The sequence below is a fragment of the Harpia harpyja genome, chromosome 4 (genome assembly GCF_026419915.1).
Source record: "Harpia harpyja isolate bHarHar1 chromosome 4, bHarHar1 primary haplotype, whole genome shotgun sequence".
Lineage (NCBI taxonomy): Eukaryota > Metazoa > Chordata > Aves > Accipitriformes > Accipitridae > Harpia > Harpia harpyja.
Genome location: NC_068943.1, coordinates 29,101,060 through 29,114,197, shown reverse-complemented (window position 1 = coordinate 29,114,197; position 13,138 = coordinate 29,101,060). Strand labels below are relative to the sequence as shown.

Below are 13,138 nucleotides of genomic sequence, written 5' to 3'. Positions count from 1 at the left end.
TTCCCCACCTCCTGCCTTCCCCCGCCCCCGGGAGAAGGCGAGCGCTCTGCGGGGAGCCGCTCCGAGAGGGAGAGGAGGGAGCCGCCGCCGCTCGGTGAGTGCCGCTGCCCGCAGGTTGCGGCGAGCCCCGCGCTCGGGGCGGACGGGGAGGCTCCCCGTTCCCCGTCGGCGGGGGCGGTGGGCGAGAGTCCGCGGGTTCGAGCCCCGCCGCCGGCAGCACCCCCGTGCCGGACTGTTCCTGCCCCGCCGCTGCTGTGGGAAACGGGAGGTGGCGGTGTGTGTGAAGGGGCTGCGGGAGGCGGTGGCGGCGGGCCCCGGTGCGCGCCTTCGGGCCGCGGCCAGCGGCGCCTCATCCCGCCGGACACGCCTGCCAACTTTCTGAGGAGTTCAGGCAGCGCGTGTGGCGGGGGGGGGGGGGGTGCGTGGGTGGTGGTGGGGTCCTGCGTGCCGACTTCGTGTCTTCCTCCTCCTCCCTCACCCTCTCCTCCTCACCGCCGCCGTGGTGGTGGGACAGCGGCGGCTCCGCGTTACCGGAGCGGGGGGGGGGGTGGGGGGGAAGCGAGCGCGCGCGCGTGTGGGACGGTTGGCGGCGCGCCCCTGCGCGGGGAGGCCGCGGCGCGTGCGCGCGCGCGCGCGCTCGCTCGCTCGCCTGCCTGAGGCGGCGGGGGGAGGGGGCCGGGGCTGAGGGCCAAGGGCCGGCGCCGCTGCGGGACGTGGCGGCGGAGCGGGATGGGGGGGGGGGAAGAGAGGACGGGGACACACACGACAGGGTCACAGACCGGCGGCCCCGACACGACACGTTGTCGCCCCGGGGGGGGGGGGATGTTCGTGCCTCCGCGTGGCCGGTGAAACCCTTCCTCGGCTGCTTCCACCCCCCCCCCCCCCCCAATAAAACTCATACCGGGTTTGTGTTCCACACACACCCCTCCCGCCACAGCGCTGTGTGACTTCTGTCCCGACGGTGCCGCGAAAAAAATAATGTTAATTCGCCGACTACAGCTGGCAACCTTTTCGCTGTAGTCACGCACAAGGGTGGAGGAGAAGCCTGCGGAGTGAGTCATGGATTTAAGAGGCCCTCTGGTTGTTTATGGCAAAAACGGGGGGGGGGGGGGGGGGGGGAGGGGCTCGTTCAGCATGTGGGAAATAAGTGGAATAAGAAGAGCTTAAATCCATAATAAAAGGGTAAGACAGAGGTACCCGTACGTACCAGGCACCCCCGGCCCCAGCTTGCTATCGGGCAGACTTAAAAAGGAGGGGGGGGGGGGGAAGTTAATGTTGCTTTTTCCTGAAGGAGGAGTTGTGGTCAGACTGTCATAGCTAACTGCAGTAGTTATGCATTTGTCAGCATTTCCATTATAAGTGTAGTTTTTATGTAGTTTACAACTTGGTTATAAAAATATGCACTGGGTTGAAATTTGGTCGACGGCCTCTTCTACAGAAACATCTTCTAAGCAAATTTTGAAATGTTTCTGCTCAGATGCTCAGTGGAAATCCGTGGAAAATACTGGCTTTTTATGTTTCTCTGAACTTTAAAACTTAGCTGCTTACGCACATGGGCACATTTACAGCTGTTAAGTCCAAAAAACACCCCCCCCCCCCAATTTTGTTAAATTGGGAAAGAGTTTAAAGGCTTGGTCTCTGCAGGCATTGTTCTTTACACGTTAATTAGTGCAGCAGAGACTCTCTGAAGACTCTCGCAAGGTCCCTGCCACCTCGCGTTAGGGCACCCACCTACAGAAGTGACGTGGGGCGCCGTGTCTGACACTCGAGTGCCAGGACAGTTTGAACGCCTCAGCCCTGCGGACAAGAAGCCAGTATATGTTAACTTTGCTCTGTGGGATTTTTAAATTTTTTTTTTTTTCACTGTGTCTATTCAATTGCTGCTTCTGAGACGGGGAACAAGCACAGTGTTTAAGATAGGTTTCGTTTGTATACCTCTGTATATTCACGTATCTGGGTCCTGCGAAACATGCCTGCCACCCAGTGGATGTAGCTGATCTGTATATGCTCTATATTCTATACATTTACTATCTCTCTGCCCAGCCTGACCCTGTCGGTAAGTTTGCAAAGCAAACTGCTCGGGAGCTGTAAAAATGCCAGGCTCATCTGGCCGCCATGGGCCTGTGTGCAGTGATGGTGTCTGTCATGATGTGATCCGCTGTCTGTCGTGACGTGATCAGTGATGGTGTCTGTCGTGATGTGATCCGCCACCGTCCTTCCTGGCCAGCTCGGGTGATGAACCAGAGGTGCATCCGCCAAGGTGTAGCAGCTCCCCGGGTGGGCAGCAGTGAGAAGAGGTAACGTGAACAAGGCAGACGATTATATGCAGAGGGAGAGGCAGTTTCATGCCTGAGACGGCGGGAGAATTGGATTTTGCAGCCCCTGCCTTGGCCATAGGATTTCCATGTAAACATAAAGGTTTTCACACATGAGCTGTTGAGTTTGCTGGGTGCCTGGCCTGAGTCTCTGGGATCTGCCCTGTAGTTATCCTGAACTTGTCCATCTGGAACAAAAGCCAAGGGCTGTTTGCTCTTGACGTACAGAAGATGTTTTGTAGGTCTAAGCGTGCTAGAAATACAAGTCTTGAGTGTCAGAATTGCTCGATCAGTGTCCGTAGCTTTTTGCTTTAGTCTTTTCATATCTTAGTTTCCCATCCTTAAGAAAATGTGGATAACAGTATCCTTTACCTTATGGATTACTGTAGTGATGAGAACCATAAAAGAACCTGGGAGAAAAGAAATAATTCCCTCTGAGGTTGAAAGTGTGTAGTGATGCTCTAGAGAACAAGGGCAAAAAGAGGAATTTGTGTGTTAATTATAGTAAAGCTTCTATGGGGAAAAAAATGTGACCAGGTCAGTTGCAATTAGAGACTGACCTCCATGCATATAAGCACTAGGAGATGGTTTTAATTACCATAGGCCACTTAGTTCTAATAGTTCCTAAATTCTGCCGTGTTAATCACATTTTTACTACTGCTTTTTGTGTGTAATTTCCTAAGTTTTCTTCCCCTTAGGAAAAGAGCTGAAAAGCAGATAGGCAGCCTAGGGTAGCGTACTTGTGTCACCATCCTTCATCAGCTGGATTCCTAATGTAATGCCTGGGACTCTGCTGTTTGAGCTCACTGTTGAGGATAACCGGCGGTGGGAGGTCGTGGTTGTGGTCTGTGTCGCTGTGAAGACCGGTAGGATGGGGCAGGGAAAGGGCAAGGAGGAGCAGGACTCCTGCTCCTGTCCCAAGTACCTGGTGCCGTCGTGGCCTCCACCAGCCCTTACGTGGACAGCCTGGAGCCTCCTGCCCTACCCTGGCTTAGAGCACGGTTATTTAAGCTGCAGCCCTGTCCTGCACGGGTGCTGGGGGAGGAGTTGCTTATTGCCTTGGGGTTGGCCTGTGTCCTCTGATCAGCATGAGGAGTTGAGAAGAATGTGGACATGGCCTAGCAAATACCTACTGAAAATGCACAAAGTGCAATTCATCTTTGGACGTTTGACCAAACGCAGGTGGATTTTTCATGGGGGTAGCAAAAGGAGCGCCTCCAGTATAGCGTCTCATGGCAGATTTCAGATCTGTCACCGAGAGCTGGAAGGGCACTACAGCCTTCCAAGTTTGCCAGAGATTTCTGTTAACACTGAAAGACAGCATTTTCCCTGATCTTGTTCTGAAAAGAGTTGAAGTATTTTGGCTGAGTTCTAATCACAGTCTGCCTCTTTCTGCACCCATTGCTCAGAGGTAACCTCTACAACATATGGAACAAAATTTAGCCTGAGGCAGACATTGAACTTGGAAAATTTCAACCCAAACAGTCAAAGTCTGGCCAAGTTACAAGCAGCTGGAAGCAGCATCTTGCATTGGAAGTGTTCAGCAACCGCCTAACAGGCGGTGCGACGAGCTTCATCAATACTGTGTATACGTTTATGTACATGGAAATACACTGCTGAATTATAATATTAATTAATAGGTTACCCGGTCTACTAATTGGCAGCTACTTGATTCTGATTTTTTTTTTTTTTTAATAGAGAATCGAACCTAAAACTCTTTGGTTAATCGTGAATGCTTTTCCTTACTCACATTATTCATTGTTGTTTTCCTGGCTGAAAAACTGAAAACTTTAAAGTGGAGCCTCTGAAATAAATGACAAGCCAGGTCCTACTTGTTCTGAATCTTTCAGAATGACTTAACAATTGTTGAAGACCAATTTACAGTAGAACTAGAGCAAATTGCTTCCCAGTGTTTTGAACTGTAAAAAACCACATCTCCCAAATTCCTCAGCTATTCATCAACTGTTCTATTGTAGGAGACTCACCCTATATTGTGTCCCTGATATATCTATTAACTCTGCAGTGAAGTGTGAGTTTAAAACAATTGTGCCATGGAGTCACTGTGGAATAAATACCACAAACATTGGCAAAGTTGCTTCATAAATCTTTCTTAGTTTAGAGAGGAACTTAGGCGTGCCTTTCTCCTATGGGAGTGCAGCTGTTTCTTGTGGGGTCCCCTGGGGGCTGGATCTTGGTGTAAGGCTGTTTAATATCATTATATTCACAGTTTTTGTGGTGGTATCTCGTTGTTACCAATAGATAACATGCAGGTTTGTGTGCGTGTGGAACAAGTTACTAGTACGGTGTACTCCAAATCATTTTTTTTAAATGGTCAATGTCCAGCAGAAGGCATTTTTCATGCAGCCACATGCAAAGGAACCAGCAATGCAGTTATGCCAGCAGGATAGGAGGCTGTCTTCGAGTTGGTGATTTGAAAGAAGGCTTAAGAATTTGTGCGGAGAATCATCTCAACAGGGGTTTTCATTGTAATGCAGCGACTGAAGCGCGGTCTTTGGCTGTATAGCAATATAAATATTGCACAGAAATAGGAACGTACGTGGCATTAGTAAGATCACGGGAATTCCGTGTCTGGTTTTGCTGCTCACGCGTGAGGAAGGATGTGAAATATTAGTAAGAGCACAGTGGCAAAAATGATCCAGGGTTTGGAAACCAGGCTTCACAATGCAGGGTGCACAGAGTTTATTCAGCTCTGAAGAGACTGAGGGGAAATGATGCCTGTATATATTGTACGTATGTGTAAGGAAAATACATGATATTTACTTGACCCTACTGAGACATCCAGTGTCCAGGAGATGAAGTTAGGTATGTTGTACCTTTAAATAGTAAGCAGCAACAAGGGCAATAACGCACTGTAACGGATTTGCTGTTGCTGGGAGTGTTCAAAGTGAGGTGGGATTTCCTTCTCAGAGATGTGCTTTGGCTTGGTTCCAGCGCATGTAGAAGGGGGAAGGACTGTGCTTCTGTTCACCTGCATTCTTCCCTAGATTGAGAAAACAAGATTATTTGTAGCACTTTCTGTGTATTGTAGCACATGTTGCTACCTTGGACAAGATTATAATACAATGTCATGCTTCAGAACTTGGCTGGTTTTCTCTTGGGTCAGGAGGACCATTTTTTCTTGGTTCCTAATTTGACTTCTGGGATTATGACTAATTATTGTGTACTTTCCTCCAGAGCATCAACATCTGGTGGCAGCTGGAGACAGGATATCGGATACTCACCTTCTTCACTTGCTGCTCTCTGTCAGTACAGAGTCCCCTCATATCCCCAGGTTGGTGTACTGTCTTTCTTTGCTCAGGATACTGACAGCTATATTCAGGGATGAGGAAATTTCCCCTGCCATTAGATAGGCAAGGATGTTGCTCGCTGTTCAGAAGTCAGCCGCTGAGGGCTTGCGGTACCTGCAAGCCGGTTCTCCCCTTAACCACCTCCCTGTCCTTTGGGCATGCCTCTCCTGCCGCCAGATCTCCTGCTGCGAGCAGACACCAGAGACAGGGACGTGGGCATGCGTGCATATGGCTTGGCAGCGTAGCACCCCTGGCAGTCACTAAAACAACAGAAGTTATGGCAGTGAAATGATTTTGTAACCTGAAACACATGACTGACTGCTCGAATCAAGTTGAAGCGTTACCTGACTGACTGCTTGAATCAAGTTGAAGCATTATCTGCAGTGCACCTTTTCAGGCAGCTTTACAATAAAGCTGAAGGGTTAATTTGGCCTGGGAATGGCACTTCAGCCTAAATAGTTATGAGAAGATGTTTTAGAATTCCATAGTTCATTCTCTTTTTACACGGTGTGCAAAAGAATGCCAGGGTCTGATGTTCAAGATTTCACACAGTGGTTTTGATTTGGGCTTTTCCATTCACACTTTAAAATGAGTGTTTTATGGTAACAAATTGCATTTTCTATACAGGATGACATTGCTGGACATTTTCCTGTTGAGAAGAACTGAAACTTGAGGAGCCTAAGTTCTTGTAAATCAGTATTTCTAGACTTCTCAAAAATAGGCATATGAGTATTTCCGCTTACTTGGAAATACTTAAGCACTAAAGTACTCCTCTCAAACATGATTTCTAAAAACACTTTCCTCAGCTGCCTTATTGAGATATGCATGTTTGAGAAAATAATGACAGTACAGCCTTCGGGGGTTTGGCCCATATGCCTATTGCTATGTTCATTGGAGTTAATGATAATGCACTATTGATTTCTAGGAGGTACAGGATCCAACTAACTAACGAAGTACTAATCGCATTGGATGTTTTCAGTTTTTAAGAGCTCTAGTTAGGTTGCTGAATAATTTTCTTCTCAGAAAATGGCAAAATCAAAGAATCAACAGTAAATTTTGAATCCTATTTTAATGTTCCAGTAGTTAGATGAAACTTGGGTTGATATGGGGGTGCTAATGAGTATCGCCACATGATGTTTGCTTTGAAAGTGCAGTCAGGGGTTGTAGTTTGCCACGTCGTGACATCCTACTGTGTTCGTCATATTTAGTGAGTTTTATTCCCTTGCTGGCTGTGAAGTGAAACAGTGTTTTAGTCTGAGATTAAAATTTACAGAATTGTTAAGTGACCTATGTCCATCTCAGGGGCGTATAAAATTTGAACATAGTACTATTAAATAGCTGAGCTATATAACTGACTGACTGTACGCCTAACAGCACAAATTGCGTGTGTGTAGGATAATTATGCACCCAGACAACCAAATTAACGAAGGCTAGAAATAGTAGTAGGACTGTGTTCTCTGCCAGGTTTGATTTACCCCTTCACCAGTGCCAAACGTAACTATAATCAGGATAGTCAAGAGTTAGGTGTTTTTATTGAATGTATTATTCTGTACCTGCTGTGTGTGTGCAAACTTCCCATGTAGTCCCTAATCCAGCACATCTGTGGCCAATGAAAAGGTAATTTTGCCTGCTCCCCAGAATTAGTTTAATTTCCTTCTTTTATTTATGTGTGTATACAGAAATATCTTTTTTCTTGTTAAAACCTGCTATTTCAGATTCATCTGCGTGCTCTAGGCAGTGTGATGTTCTGGTCTTTTTTCCTCCATTAATGTAATAGTGACGTTAAGCAGTTACAGTGTCTGAAGTACCTGGTGATACAGGCATCAGCGAAATTTAATGAGGTGTTTCAGCTTGCTTGACCTTGTTCTGCGACTCGTTTATGTGTCATGTATTCAGGTAGGAAACCGAGCACGCTCTAAGTCCTGGCAGAAGGTTGCTCACACAGTATCTGCTGCTGCAGCTTCTGTTTCAACATCTGCTGCTGTTCGGAGAGACACTATCACTGTGTCATTTCCAGCAGCTCAGCTCGTGTGTTAAGTGTGTATCGGATGCTTTTGGGGTCTGCTTAGGCTCTTTAGGGGGGGACACGAGCTGGTGGTTGAGAAGTGGAACTGCTGGTGGGAAAGTTGTAGGATTCCGCAACTTGCTGCAGACCTTCAGAGACCTTTTTTGGGCAAGGGGGGACTGAACAGCATCCTAGCATCTATTCTCTGCTTTCTAATTTTGTTAAGAGGGGAAGTTCAGTGAGGAATTGCAGGGTCTCATATTGATCGAGGTCTGACAGTGATCAAGAGAATTATAGCAGATAGGTTTGTTTTGAGGGAAACTGAAAGAGTGCACTTTGTCACCCTTTTAAACTATTGAAGAGGTGAGGAGGTTATGCTGCCCTGAGGCATAGGATTTGCTATTTTCTTTAAGATAACTGACAGGGGAAGTGGTATTGTGGGTAAAAGGACAGCAAGACTAGTCAGAAAAAGTATGGCGACAGTACTTAGCGTTCATATACTGCTGTAGGAACACTGACTGATCAACATGTCATGATAATAATGCGTTACCTAAGGAACAATAAATCTCTAGGAAAAGAGCATAGTCCAATGCAGTTTCAGAAACTTCATTATTTTGGGGGAGATCAACTGATTTATTAAACATAAAAAATGTGCAAACTGAGTAACTAAGTACAGATGACTGATTTAATTCATGCATTAAAATATGTTTCCCCTCGAGCCTAAGGAAGACTGTTCCTTGTCTTCGTGCAGCCATTTGTGCTGAGTGAAATGACAGTGACAGACAGAGCTCCAACTTCTCGGCCTGGACCCTGGGCCTCCTCCCTCCCTTTGTGCTTCCTGGGTTGCAGATGAATGCAACAGAAATGAAGCTGCTACCAAGCTCCAGAAGAAAGTCCAGTGCTTGAATATTTCTAGCAGTAATTTCTCCAAACACCTTCAGGCAGTTCTTGCACAGTGCTTTTTCTTGCTCTCCCTGCATGTCCCCCCTTGCATGTGCCAGACAGCACCATCTAATGAAATGGCTGACATTTAATTGATATGGATCCCAACTGCAGACAGTCATCTTCTAAGTAAAATGTTGGGCCTGAGGGACAGCTGTGCAGGTTAAAGGCATTGGCTTTTTCACACTGTCACTGGAAGTGGCAGTTTGCACAGGCATCCCGAGGAGGAACAGGGCTGTGGCATGTGTAAGGAGTACAGGCTGCTTGGTCTCCATGCCCGTGGCTGTGGTGGCTACCTCTTCTCCATCAGTCACCCCGCCACCCCAGCAGCTTGTCACTTATCTTCTGCCAGCATTTACTGTCCCCCTGACCTGCCAGCTGAACACAGGAACCCTTCTGTTTCTGCCAAAATGATTTTGCCTAACTTATGCAGTTTAAACAGTAGATTTATTTCAGTCAAAATGGACTGGGGAGCTTAGGTGGCAAAGCTGAGGCAGGTTCTGGTAACTGTACTGAGAAGCTGCTGGGGTGTGGGTTGAGGAAATTAGTGGCATGTTAATGGAGATAATGGAAACGAGATGTGTCTGCAGTCTATTGAACTGTAAACCTTTCTCCAGCCTTGTGCTGGCAGACTTGTGCCAGCATTTTACTTTTATGTTTCCTCCTGGGAGAGGGGAATTATACCCACATGTAATTGTGAGCAGAGAATAGGTCCCCCAGAACCTGCTTATCTCCACTGAAGTAGCAGTGCTGAGCTTTTTTCTTACGTATTTGGCTATCTTTGTGATCTGTGCAGCTCTCTTCCACTGGGTGCCTTTTCAAGCGAAACCTTCATCTTGAGCCATCCAAAACAGACCTTTAGGGTTTTTTTTTAGGTTTTCCTAGTTGAACAAATTTTATGGGTTAACAGATTTAGTCTTTAGGGTTTGTAAAAATTTTACTAAGGCTTTTTCAAATTCAGTTTTCAAATGTTAACACAGTCTAGTAAAACTTTTCAACCATTATAGGTGTAATATTTTAATGAACGAATGAACTGGTTTCTGATCATAAATGTACTGCAGCCAAGATGGTGAGAGCCAGAAATATACTTTTATATTCTTGGCAAATGACCATTTGTGAAAATTTTCCAGGGCACATCTATTGATGTTAAATAGTTTTCATGTCCTTGTGATCAAATTTACTGGTATACTTTTATCATTATTGTACTCTTTCGGGAGGCGAGAGGGTGATTGTGTCATTATGAACCTCATCTGAGGTGAATTACTGCAAATACATTGAAGTCTGATCTAGCTACTTGCTTTTTGCCTCTGCACGTTGTTTCTGGAGCGGTCTGAAACAGAGGTCAGACAGCTGAATGGTCACAGCATGTTTTCAGGATGTTTTTTGCTTAAGAGGTCTCTTGTGTGTTTTCTGTGAGAAAACCAATATGTTAACTTCCGTAGATGATGTGTTTTGTCCCTCTGAAATAAAAGCTGCATCAGAAATGGGGGTTTGTAGTCTCTGTTTTATCATTGCTGTGTGACTAGCAGCAACTCATTTCATGTTCTCCTGAAGAAAAAAAGGTAGTTATAGAGAGAATTGCCTTTATTGTGGAGAATTAGTGCTAAATACTGTGTACCTCTTCACATACTTTAGGACTTGGACTAGGTTTCCAGTCTTATGTATTTGCCTCAATACCTGTTGAGAATATTACTTATTTTTCTGAATTCTCTAATCCTCTAGGGCTCATGCATTCTCCCTTTTCTTGTTTCAGATTGATGTCAAGACATGTAGCGACATTAAATATAGTTAGAGACTGCATAGTTCATTGGAGCTTCTGGTTTATGACATGTGGTGGACAACCATATCAACCCACCCCTTTTTTTTCTTTTTTTTTTTTTTTTGGAGGTAGAGAAGGATCTGTTACATACATATTTAGATTTAAGCTTCCATTCTGTATATTTTAATGTCAGTCTTCTTATTATAGGTGTTTCAATAGGCACGGTATTTGTGCAGGTGTGGTTTAAGGGAGAAAATGCATAATTGTGGTTCTTTTGTATAGCACTGCGTTCATGTTTGCAGAATGCCTTTTAGCAGAGGAAGCTATTCTAAACGGGAAGTATTAGGAAAACCACTGAATTTGGATACTGTGTTAAAGAAACTAGAGGACTGATGTGAGAAGGTGGCTTTATGAACACTGTCACTTTTTTTTATGTGTGTTCCCTCTTTCTTATCCAGTCAGGTTCTAAATCATGTCTTTCAATTTGTTAGCAAACTGAAGACAAGTAGTAATAAAAATCATAAAGGTGTTTTTTCACCATTCCAGGCAAAATCCTTTCTTGGGATTACTTGGTTTATCTGCCAGAAAAATATATTACTTACCAGTTCCAGATAAGCAGGGGAGGAGATGACCATTGTATGTGGATTCTGACTGGAACATGGTCACAGCTTGGGTGGCTTAAAACCAGCTGTCTCCATGCTTTTGCTCTGTGGAGCCACCGCAATCAAATTGTTCCATCTTTATTCCAAAATGTATCTTGAATGTTCATTCATATGCCTGAAAAATAGGGAATAGAGCTGGGAATGAAAGAAAATAAAGTAAAACAAATTAGAGAGGGAAGGAAATAGAAGAAGGTAGATCCAAAGTAGTTCTCTTCTAACTGTAAGGATATGAGCCAGGGAAATGAGATGCAGAAGAAATAGTCCCGCTGATAAAATTGCAATAATTTAAACTACTATAGAATAACTGGGAGCTAGATCAGTGCTTACAGAAGAATGTTGAGTTGAATTCATTACCCGTAGTGGGAAATTTAAATTCCTCTCACCCAGCTTAGTGTGTGGACATTTGTTTACTGCAGGATTTTTTTGTGTCCTTTTTAAGAACAAAGTGTTAGATTTTACTAACTGTGAGAAAAATGGACTCAAATCTGAACACCGCTACCAAATAATGTTGAGAGCAATCCTCTGTAGTTACAGCTTAGATTTCTTTCCCCTCCTCTCCCAAACATTGTGATAGTGTGACATAGTTTTAAGGATATTAAGAGCATGAAGCATGGACAGGCAGTTTTTTCACCTAATTAATGATCAGATTTTCTAAGTGAGCGGTAGCCATCAGTGAAGCACCAGAGCTTTCCCGGTTGGGTATGATCAAGAGCTCAAGCTCAAGATCTCCCAGTTCCTTTTAGACAGTCTGCGCTTACTTTTGCTGTGCTTTACAAACAGGGAGGAAGGTACAGAAAGCCCTGAGCAACTCTGTGGGGAGTCAAGTGCTGCTGTTAGCTTGGGACTGGTGCCAGTGATCAGACCCAAGGGGAAAGCGATGGGGAAACTGAGGCATCAAGGCCCAATCAGGGATGTGGGGGAAAAGAGTATATGAATGAGTAGCCTGCCACCAGCTCCATTTATCTCACTAGTGACGTTTGGGTTTTTTTCCCTGAGGATTTCAAGTCTTTATACCTTTGGTGTTTAATAAAAATGAAAATAAATGGATGATGAGGAGGCATCTTTTCAGGCCTTGTGCAGGCACAGCTAGCAGAAGCATATTTCTCCTCTGCTCAGAGTCAGAGAGGTGGTGCAGATGAACAAGTGTTCAAGGTCAGGTTGGATGGGGCTTTGAGCAACCTGACCTAGTGCAGGATGTCCTTGCCCATGGCAGGGGGGTGGACTAGACGATCCTTGAAGGTCCCTTTCAACCCAGACCATTCTATGATTCTGCGATGTTGGATGGCATCTCAGAGAGGAGCTTCATAACAAAACCGAACCTGACTGCGCCAAAATGCTTAGGGGATGGAATACAGAAGTGAAAAGTGTCCAACTGTGGTGTTTCAGATTAACTGAGAGATGTCAGTCCGAGCTCCTCATAATTCCTTTGCAATGTTTTTCTGAATATGTCTTCCCAGCACACCGGAAGCTGTGTAGTGTATGTGTAGCTATATAGTGTGTGTATGTATATATACACCATATATATATACACACTCTATGTAAATACCATGATCTGGGGAAAAGTCTTGATACTTGGGAGTCAAAATGTTAACAAATTTATGATGGTGTATTTACATCTACTTTAACTATGTTCTGCTTATTTCTCTGTTTGCTTTGTAATAGCATATTTAAATTATCTTGAGGGTATCGTTCTTCAGTTATGTTCTTGTTTTGGCTTTATTCTTTCAAGTGTCTCTTGGACTGACATTTGACAATATTTGCATAAAATCGAACCTTTGCGGGTCCAAGTCAGGAGAGAGGGGCAAGGATTTCATTGTGTATTTTGACCTTTCCCATAAAATGTATAGGAATTTAGTAACTTGACTTCGGGGATGTTTTGAATACAGCATCAAATGAAGTCATGAGTGGGACCGTCTTATCCTCTCCCCTCCCACTCAATGGATTAAATCTCACCTAACTCAAGTCTTCTCATCCAGAAATACTGGCATCCAGATCCCATTAGGAGAATTGACTTGGCAGCATTTTTTTGACCATTTTGGATATAGGGGTAAGGGGGATGACCTCATGTTAGTAAACTTCATTCTCTTTCGCTAAGACTTGTGTGGTTATGCCAGTAATGATATTCTGCAAGGTGGACAGCTGATGGG

General features: G+C 45.0%; 1 protein-coding gene across 2 annotated transcripts in view; it reads left to right on the top strand.

Moving 5' to 3' along the window:
- The first annotated feature begins 1 nt into the window (after position 1).
- The window catches only part of ELF1 (E74 like ETS transcription factor 1), a 94,335-nt gene continuing 81,198 nt past the window's right edge, over positions 2-13,138 (top strand). The window contains exons 1-2 of one of the 2 annotated variants that reach the window (XM_052786044.1): positions 2-94; positions 5,511-5,607. The gene's annotated coding sequence lies outside the window, so the exon portion shown is untranslated. The remainder of the gene's footprint in view (positions 95-5,510; positions 5,608-13,138) is intronic. The other variant, XM_052786045.1, reaches the window with a different exon arrangement.